The 10,406-nt window shown below is 46.4% G+C and overlaps 1 pseudogene; it reads left to right on the top strand.

Moving 5' to 3' along the window:
* The first annotated feature begins 4,526 nt into the window (after positions 1–4,526).
* LOC143270973 (elongin-B pseudogene) lies at positions 4,527–5,037 on the top strand (annotated as a pseudogene).
* The last annotated feature ends 5,369 nt before the right edge of the window (positions 5,038–10,406 follow it).

Consider the following 10,406-nt stretch of genomic DNA (forward strand, 5'->3'; position numbering starts at 1 on the left):
GACCCAGGAGATAAGAAGAGGAAGGACAGTTGCAGTTGTTTCTTGGTGACTGAGAAGAAAGAGAGCTGAGGATAATTAAAAGCACCTGGGACAGCTGAAATGTCAGGGGACAAGATGATGCAGTGTCTAATGGTGACCAGACAGTCAAGTCCCACAACTCATAAAGCCCTAGTCAGGGATGGACAAAGGGGCCTGTGGTGGGAGGGGGTTGAGCCACCCCTGACTAGGTGGGCAATAGGTGACCAGAGCATGATCATCTCCTTGGTGTGGGCTAGACCATGTGGACCGTGGCCCCTCCAGTGTCTCAGCCTATGCTATCCCAGAGAACTAACCCATCTCCTAACAATTACCTCAGCCATTGTACAGACTCTGCCATGATCCTATTAAAAACAAAAACCATGAAGTGACAGAGCTCAGTGGCTCTTTTAAATTTTGGGGAATGTCACCTACTGTGGGGAATCTCTTTAACTTTTCCTCAGTTCTGCCCCTTCCTGCAATGATGCTTTGTAGAGCTGAATCCAGAATTAGTTACTCCTCCTGTCTTTCACCTTCACAGCTGTGAGACAGGTTTGGAGCCAGTACCCAGGGTCAATCTTTGATGTCCTCAGGTATCTGGGTCACCCTAGGACCTTGGGCAAGCACAGCTATGTAGAGCAAGGTCTCCACCATCAGAATGAGCTTGTGAATACCAGTGGAATTCAGCCCTGTTGGGAGCACAGTCTCTCAGGAGGATCTTGCCCTGGCCTACCCATATATTTGTCATCATACTGGGCTCTTCAAGACAGCACATCCAAGATTTGTGCATTTTGTTTGAAGGACTTTTCCATAATTTAAAAAAGTGATTTAGCTGGGCTCAAGGGCCTGCTGAGTTTGAGAAGGTCTTTGTGTTACTCCCTGTGACTGAATTTGAACAGTCTAGCCTTACCCAAAACTAGAGGTGTCAGCAAAGGAGAAAACCAGAGCCACAGGTTGGGCACCCCCACCACACACACTCATTGTGTTTTTTAAAGCACTCCCTGCTCTTTCAGCCCTAACGTGCTTCAGGCTAGACACCTCAGAGGACAAGCCGACAGCTACTGAGCCTGTGCAGGCCAGAATGTGATTGGACACATTGTAATTACGTTGAGTGTCCAGAAGGCAAGCCTTCCGTGTCAGGCATCAGAGCTGTAAGTCTGGCGCCAGACAGTGAGGATGCGGCTATATAGCTTCGGAACTTGGGTCTGGTCAAAAGATTCCCAATGAAAGTTTCAACAGGATGCTGAGTCCAGGAGCTGATGAACACCAGAAATAACAGCATGGTCTATAAAAAGGTTCTGATTGGACTAGGGCAAAGTCCGGGAATCAAATTTGGTGGAAAGGCTAGTGGCCAGGCGCTTTGATTATCCCACCCTGCCCGTGGCCCCTTTCCATGCTTTGCAATGATCCATGGCCACAATGCTCAGATCTTTATCTTTGTGTTTTTCTCTCTAGCAGGTGAGAATGCAATGGTCCTGAAGGCTGGAGAGGAAGGAGGTAAGAGAGGGCTTGTACAGAGCGAGCTTGCTCAGGGTGAGCTTGATCAGGGCAAACTTTCTCTGAGAGAACTTGCCCCAAGCAAGCCTGCTCATGAAGAGCTTGCTCAATCAGGTCTTGCTCTGGAATCCACAGGAATGGTAGAGGAGGGAGGAAACAAAGAAGAAGAAATGGAAGGAGCACATGCTGGTGATTGTAGTTCTGGCCCCATGGACAAGGGGATCCAGGCAGAAGGTGGCCATGGCAGCAGTGTTCAACAGCAGCCTCAGCAAGAGGCGGCAATGCCTGAGGGCACCAAGAGTCTCCAGGCTGGGGACAGGCTGCCTTTCCAGAGCCACACCAGATGCACCAGGTCTCAGCTGCAGGAACCAGACCGTCTTTTCAAAGAGACTTGCTACCCCAGCTTCCAAGTAAGGGAAGCAGAACGCCCTGCTAGGCGCCTGGTTTTCAAGCAGTGCATCCAGGCTGTCCTTTGGTGCTCCCTGAACCCCTGATTTTCTCTAGAAACAAAGCAAGCATGTCTGGACCCTCCAGCAGAAATTGGATTCTGGAGTAAGGCATGTGCCATAGTCCAACTGAAAAGATTGTGTTTTGTTGCCTGTTAAACTGGCTTATGAGTTGTAAATTTAGACAGTGCTTGTTCTAAATGAGTCTCTGTAAGAATGAGTGAGCACTGCCAGCTGTCACCATGATAAGAAGCATGTGAAGAGACAGGCCCGGTGGCAGAGACAAGCAGATGCAGGTAGGCCCGCGGAGGCGGCCTGCAGAGGTAGACGGGCCTGGCGGCGGCGGCGGCCAACAAGGACATTCAAGCCCAGTGGCAGCCAGCAGAGACATTCAGGCCCAGCGGCAGCCCACAGAGGTAGACAGGCCCGGCGGTGGAGACAAGCAGATGCAGGTAGGCCTGTGGCAGTGGCCCGTGGAGGTAGAAGGGCCCAGCGGCGGCGGCCGACAGGGACATTCAGGCCCGGCAGCAGCCCACAGAGGTAGACGGGCCCCGGCAGCAGTGACAAGCAGAGGTAGGTAGGCCCGCGGTGGCAGACAGCAGAGACATACAGGCCCAGCGGCAGCTGGCAGAGACATACAGGCCCGGCGGTGGCCCGCAGAAGCAGACAAACCCAGCGGCAGCTGACAGGGACATACAGGCCCGGCGGCAGACCGAAGAGGTAGACAGGCCCAGGGACGGAGACAAGCAGACACAGCTTGGAACAGGGACACCTCTAACCCCAACACCTGGGGAAGAAGCTATCTCCGTGGGTCGGAACCAGAACAAATCTGAACACTCCGTCTGAGGACAACCCAGGGCCCAGCTGCTGATCCTGTGAAACCCAACAACTTGGAGGTGTTGGTGAGACTACCCGCTCAGCTGAAACCCATCTGGGAGAGGATTCAGATGCCTACAGTTTGAAGTCTGAAGAAACAAGATCAGCTGAGGAGTTGACAAATGAACTAAACGTGACCTGGGAACACAGAAGAAGGCGCTACCCAGCCACCAAACCAGATCACCAGAATCACAAGTATATACTTCACCGACTGAAATCAGCTGCCCCTAAAGAAACAGCCCAATAGCACCAATTTAACCAAGAACCCCTACTAAACCAAGACTAAAAATTAGAACAAGAGAGGCACTCTCAGACACAGACACCAACTGCACCGCACAGAGGAAGAGATGAGTAGACGCCAGTGCAAAACTACAGGCAACAACATAAAGACCTATATGGCAATATCAGAACCTAGTGATTCTATACCTGCAAGACCTAAACACACCATGACAGAAGAAACAGAAGAAACCAACCTAAAAATGACTTTAAGAAGATGATAGAGGCCCTTAAAGAAGAAATAAAACATTCCCTCAAAGAGGAAATAAAAAATTTCCTTAAAGAGGAAATAAAAAACTCTCTTAAAGAGGAAATAAAAACTTCCCTTAAAGAGGAAATGAAAAACTCCATTAAAGAGGAAATAAAAAAACTCCCTTAAAGAAATGGAAGAAAAAAGGAACAAAAAATGGGAAGAAATCAAAGAAAGCCAAGAAAAAGCAATTAAACAGATGAAAGAAACATTCCAAGATCTGAAAAATGAATTTGAGACAATAAAGAAAACACATGCTGAGGGAATGCTTGAAATAGAAATCCTGACTAAATGAACAGGAACTACAGAAACAAGCATAACCAACTGATTGCAAGAGATGGAACAGAGAATCTCTGACACTGAACACACAACAGAGAAAATAGATTTGTCAGTCAAAGTCAACGGAAGAATGGATGAAAAAAATGTGGTACATATACACAATGGAGTACTACTCAGCAGAGAAAAACAATGAAAGCATGAAATTTGCAGGCAAATGGATGGAACTAGAAAAAAATCATCCTGAGTGAGGTAACCCAAACCCAGAAAGACAGTCATGGTATGTACTCACTCATAGGTGGATTCTAGATATAAAATAAAGAACAATCAGACCACAACCCATAGAACCATAGAGGCTATATATATAGCATGGAGGTCCCTAGGATGACTGTGGCGTAAAATTTCAGTTTTACTCAATTATTGAAAAAAAATAGCCAAATGAACTATGAACCAAAGGCTGAGGGGCCCCCAGCTGGATCAGGCCCTCTGAATAGGTGAGACAGTTGATTGGCTTGATCAGTTTGGGAGGCAACTAGGCAGTGGGACCAAGTCCTGTGCTCATTGCATGAGTTGGCTGTTTGAAAACTGGAGCTTATGCAGGGACACTTGGCTCAGTCTGGGAGAAAGGGACTGGACCTGCCTGGACTGAGTCTACCAGGTTGATCGCAGTCCTCGGGGGAGGACTTGTCCTGGAGGAGGTGGGAATGGGGGGTAGGCTGGGGGTAAGGGGAGGGAGTGGGGGGGGAGAATAGGGGAACCCATGGCTGATATGTAGAACTGAATGGTATTGTAAAATTATATATATATATATATATATATATATATATATATATATATATATATATATATATATATATATATATATATATATATAAGCATATGAAGACACCAGTAAGCCACGAGCCACATGGCAAGGTTTTTAGATTACAGGAGTTGTCTTTGAAGAAAGAATGGCTCCTTTTTCCCCCTGGCTCTTGTAAAGCCTTCAGGGAAAGCACCAGAGCTGGCTCTGCACCATGGGACTCACAACCATCAGAGAAGTTGTTTCTCATGATCCGCCGCCACAAGACCACCATCTTCACAGAAGCCAAGGAGTCAAGTACCGTGTTCCAGCTAAAGCGTGTGGTCCAAGGCATCCTCCAGCGGCCTCCAGAAGAGCAGCGGCTGTACAAGGATGACCAGCTCCTTGATGACAGAAAAACTCTGGGCGACTGTGGGTTCACTAGCCAGACAGCTTGGATACAGGCCCCAGCCACAGTGGGCCTGGCCTTCCGAGCAGATGATGCCTTTGAAGCCCTGCACACTGAGCCCTTCTCCAGCTCTCTGGAGCTTCCAGATGTGATGAAGCCATAGGATTCTGGAGGCTGTGCCAATGAACAAGCTGTGCAGTGAGGGCCCCAGGCCTAGAGAGCTATTCCCTCAATGAAGACGATTTGGCTGTCAAAAAAAAAGGTTACTTAAATTACAAAATATTTAATAGATGGCTACATCGTTAAATTAGCATACATTCAATAACACACTATAACATTAACAAAATAACAAATTGTATCCTGTCTTTATTACTAAAACTTCAATTTTCAATTTTTATTCTTGTACAACATAACAAACTTGAAATAACAATGTAAACAAAATTAGGATGGGTCATAAATATAAAAATAAATTAAAATGAAAAGACTTTTAAACTATTTCTACTAAATAATACTAAGGCACAAAAATACAAATATAATTACATACTTCTCAAATTACCTTGAAGGCCATAGGAAATTAAAATATTTAAAAAAAATGAGTGAGAAGCCTTATGTGTGGCTGAAAAAATGCAAGAGGGATTCCACCTCAGATTAAATTTTGGCTAACACTTTTCATCATGGAGGCTCTCTTAATGAAGGTTTACATGTTAAGTACATAGATGACATGCTTGTGTTTGGGGGATTACCCTTAATTTTGGTCCCTAAAAGAAACCTGTTACTAAAGTAAGTCACAAAGCAGGTGTGAAAAATAGTGTGTGTGTGTGTGTGTGTGTGTGTGTGTGTGTGTGTGTGTGTGTACACCTGTGCACAAACACAAGTGTGGACACAAACATTTGAAAGCAAACAGGACATGTCCTTATACAGTTTATTTCCACCAAAATGCCTAAAAGTTGGAATCTTTTTACTTCAGGAAGGATCTTGCAAGATGGATGGGTGTGTCAGAGGCAGATGTGCTGGTCAGTATTCTAAAAATAATAATATTTGGTGAGGGCTCCACATCTTGTGACGTTGTCTAGAGGATAATTATAGCAGAAGAGTGGGACCCTGAAGTTGTATCCCAAGGACGCCAGACAAGTCCATAGCTGGGCTAGGCTCAAGATGATGAAAGACCTCCATTTTCTCAGGTAGGAAATGCCAACCTGGACACCTGAAAACATAAGTTGCCACGGTGCTTTGTCTGTCCCTTGGAGGACATAGTGTGTTCTCCATGACCTTCTGAAGGCTGTGCAGCCTGCATGCTTCACTTAAGTGAAGAGACCATGTTCTTGTCCACTTTCAACTCGTTCACTCTGTGTGTCTCAGAAAACTTTTTCTCAGACTTGTTTTGTTCTAGTCTGTAAATGTCACATGCCTGGCTTATACTCTGAACCAATACTGGGACCAGGAACCTCAAATGGCGCATAGACCTTTTACCTTTTTTTTTTGTTGATTATGAATGTGAACTGTGCTCATCATTACAATCATCCCTGGCTTTTCCAGACCACATGTCCTCAAGGGAAAAGGCCTATAGACTGTATACTTGGAGGCTAGGGAGATAGCATCGAGCAGGAAGAAGAGCCCTTTGTCTCATAAAATGTGCATTCTGGATACTCACAAAAGGCTATCACCTTGGATCCTTTCACAGACAGCTTTGGGCCTTGAGATAGTTCTCAGGGGTTTTTGATACTTTTCAACACACAGCAGGGACCAGGAACAACCCACCAGCTAGATCTGCATTCTCTCCTGAACAAATGCTTTAAAAATATCAATTGATGCAGAGAAGGGGCAATATTCTACGTCTGTCCCATAGTTGAAGGAGTGTGTGTGGTGGTACATGTCATAAGGTGCTTCATGAGGGTGTTTTGAATGTTTCAATGAGAATGAAATCTGTTGATTCCAACATTCTGAACAATCAGTACACACTTGAGGTAAGTCTTCAGTCTTTCTTGGGGTTAGATAGATAAACAGTTCCTGGGCAATCAGAAATGTGGTGCTTTTCTAGGGGAGTAGCTCTGTCCTGGAGCACATACCTAGCACACACTGGCCCAGGGATGGAATCCATATATGTTCTAAAATGTTAGTAAAATTGAGCAAGTATATATGGTTACAGGATGTGTTCTTCAGTGGCGGTACAGTTCAGTGTACTAAAGCAACCCTTCTTCTGCTTGTAGGATTGGTTTGGGACCAGGAGCGCCAGATTCAGAAGAAGCAATAGAATGGTGATACTGATCAATGCACCACCTGGTCCCCAGAACAATGATCCCTGGAGATTTTAGAGCAGCCCTTGACTGCCAACTCTGTCTAAGAACCAGATGTCATGGAACCTGGCCCTGCCCCCAATATCTGGACCACCCGTGCTGGCCATGACATCCTTTTCTTCCCTGCAATTGTCTCAGCAATCAAGAGGTGGATTCTCAGTATGTTGGTTGCATTGTTTTCAGGTTACAAAAATGTGGCTATAAGTATTTGAACCATAGTAACCTATTCAAGAAATGACATTTATTATAGGAGATGACCCTGGCAAGCTGTGGTCACTGTGCCATGACAAGTGAGGAAGATTTCCAGGTGCTATGCAACTTCTTGCTGAACCCACATGATTCTCTGCCCCCTCATCATGGCCTTGTCAACTCACTCCACCTCTGTGGAACAATTATTTGTAATGTCAGGTGGGGCAAGTCCCCAGCACAGGACACTGTGTTTCTAGTCATGGCTGTTCACATCCACACTTTAGTAAGTCCCACCTTAGACCGAGGTGGAAATTTCCCAGAGACTTGTCCCAGGTTTGACAGTGGGAGGAAGGGGTACATGATGTGTGGACATCCAGGGCACTAAGAGCCACACTGGCCAGAGTCCTGATGCTTGAGAGGTAGAGGAGAATCCATCCATCCAGATCACATGGAGGTTTCTGACTCATTTCTTCCATTCCAGCTCAGGGAGCATATGGTCTCACCCTCACCTGCTCAGAGATCTTGACTAATATGTCTTCTCCCTGCATTTTGTCACCTGCCTTGGAGAACCCTCACTAATCAAGATTCCGGAGACCTTTGCTTCATAGCAGCTCTAATTTGTATACAAGGTTGAGACTCAAGCAATGTTCTGGAACAGTCAGTCAGTGCATAGAAAAGTTGTACTTCTTCTTTGCATATGTGAAGCTGCAGGTCCAAATAAAAAAGTCCATCTTAGTGATATGGAGAGCTATGGCCTAGGTATACAGACCCAAACTTACTACATGGTGTTGTCCAAATACCATGCTCTCCTGCCCTTGCAATCCTTAGTCTATATTCAGTCTCTGGGAATGTGAGTGATCCAGGGAACTTGCCTGCTGCAGGTACATGCTAGTTTGCATTTGAGTCTTTCTGCTGTCTACCAGCATGCTGATTTGAGAGCTCTTGCTGTTGTAACAGGTATCAGAATTTCACTAGTGCTGCGTCTATGGCCCTGAACCTGAGGTCTCCCCTTTTCAGGTCTAGCAAATATTATTTCAGTACAGATAACCAGTTCCCCTGGCTTTAAGAATCTTTCCCAGTCATCCTCATAGCCCCTATGCCTGTGAGCAAGGGGTCTGACAGAGATGTCCCATTACACATGAGAGCTCCACCTTCTCTTGTGTGCTGCTGCACATGGACCATCTGTGGGTCTCTGTACTAACCATCACCTACTGCAAAGAAAGTCCACCCTGAGCTCTCCAGGAGATATGATGTACATGGTGATGTGCAAGCTGATGGGCCCAGCAGCCTTGGATCTCCTGTTTTTCTTTGGTCAGGAAAAGCAGGAAGGGACTCCAGAAGGAGGAATGAATCTGAGCACAGCCCCTTGCCCCAGGCTGTGTAGGTTGCATTGAGCTCAGTGCTTATTCTACAGTTCCATGGGTTTTGGAATAGTCTGAAAACTGTTCTCGGTCTTGTAAAGGTGGAGTGAAAGCAGTGGATTCCAGGAGTCTCAGATTGTCTCCAGGGAGCCTGAGTCCCTGGCTGCTTCTGGCTTACACTGTTTCTCTGTAGGAAGAAGAGTTCCTACACCAGTGAGGCCCCCTCCTCCTCCCTAAGACCCCCACAGTCCTTCACATGTACACACGGCTGCAGCTGCAAATACCACCACGGCCTCGGCTCCTAATTGACTCCTGGATGGTATTTTGCAATCAGCTTTATCTAAGGATAATCGCAAAGGGCTCATGGTGAGGACAAAACTTGGAGAAGCAGAGAGAGGGGGGAGGAGAGAGAGAGAGAGAGAGAGAGAGAGAGAGAGAGAGAGAGAGAGAGAGAGAGATGGGTTCACTGGGGTCCTGGAGGCATCAGGAGGACGGGTCCTGAGGCTCCACATTGGATGTTCCAGCAAGAGATGACTTTCTTGAGTTCCATTCGGGCCCTTGCCACCAATCTTCAAGGTACAGAGTGTTATCTGCTGACCTGCTCCAGTACCTGGCTGCCACATCCAGTGGCTACTATCTTCTCACTGCGGCTGATGCTCCAAAAACTGAGTTGTACTGTTGACACTCTTCCTGGGGAGAAAGGAGAAACTGGGAACAAACATCTACTAAGCCCAGTTGGAGCTATTGAGCCTTTTACTTTCTGTTTCTTAACCATCTCTCCCTTATTATGAAATGTTTCACCTCCATTTGGAATGTCTTATGTCTTCAGGAGCTTTCCTCCAAATGGAATGTCTTCTCTTGGAGGAAACTGCTACACAAAATGTGTATCCAGCTGCAGGGCCAGACCCTTTGGGCATCCTCTAGGTGACCACATGTCTGGCTCAGGTTATGACTGCCCTTCCTATCAATTAGATGAGGCTCCACTTTTCTGAGGCTTACATGGCTGTGCAAGGGACCAGTTGTGTGTCTGTGAGAGGGCACCTTCATAAAACAAGGACAGAGACTGTGGGGAGACCAGGTAAATATGTGTGAAAATGGATCTGTGTTTCTGACAGCCGACTACACATGACTGGCTGGGATCTGTCTAAGAGAAAGAGCTTTCATTGACACTTTAGAAGTGAAGAGTTTCTACTGTTAATTGAGGGCATTTTGTAAACATCCCTTCCCTCAGAAATCCCAAATCCATACACAGCTTCTTCCTGAAATCATGAGGCTCAGTTTCTATGACTTCCCTTGTAACTTTTCCAAGGGTTGCACTGGCTTTTTTTGCAGTACTGCACAACACACTGTAAACATAGGACCAAAATGTCACTGCTGAAGGTGGAGGTCAGAGACTGGTCTGTGCTTTAAGAGTTCTTGAAGACTCTTGAAGCAGACACACACAGAGCTGACACTGTCCACTCAATGTTCATCTCATGTGTCATAGAGACTAGGAAATGTGGGGTCTGGGATGTTGAAAAATTCACATAAGCCTCATGTGATCATTGTGAGATTTCCCCCCCTTCCCCACTCTCCATGCTAAAATCAGCCTGCAATCTCCCATAGCCCCATTCCCAAGGTGTTTTGTGAGGTCCAAGAGCATGGGCCAGGGTAGGCAGCCAGGTCTGAGCAGGTCTTCTAAAAGTAAGATTCACTGTCCTTCCCCCATCCCATGCTTGGGCCACACCCCAGGCAAT

The sequence above is a fragment of the Peromyscus maniculatus genome, chromosome X (genome assembly GCF_049852395.1).
Source record: "Peromyscus maniculatus bairdii isolate BWxNUB_F1_BW_parent chromosome X, HU_Pman_BW_mat_3.1, whole genome shotgun sequence".
NCBI lineage: Eukaryota > Metazoa > Chordata > Mammalia > Rodentia > Cricetidae > Peromyscus > Peromyscus maniculatus.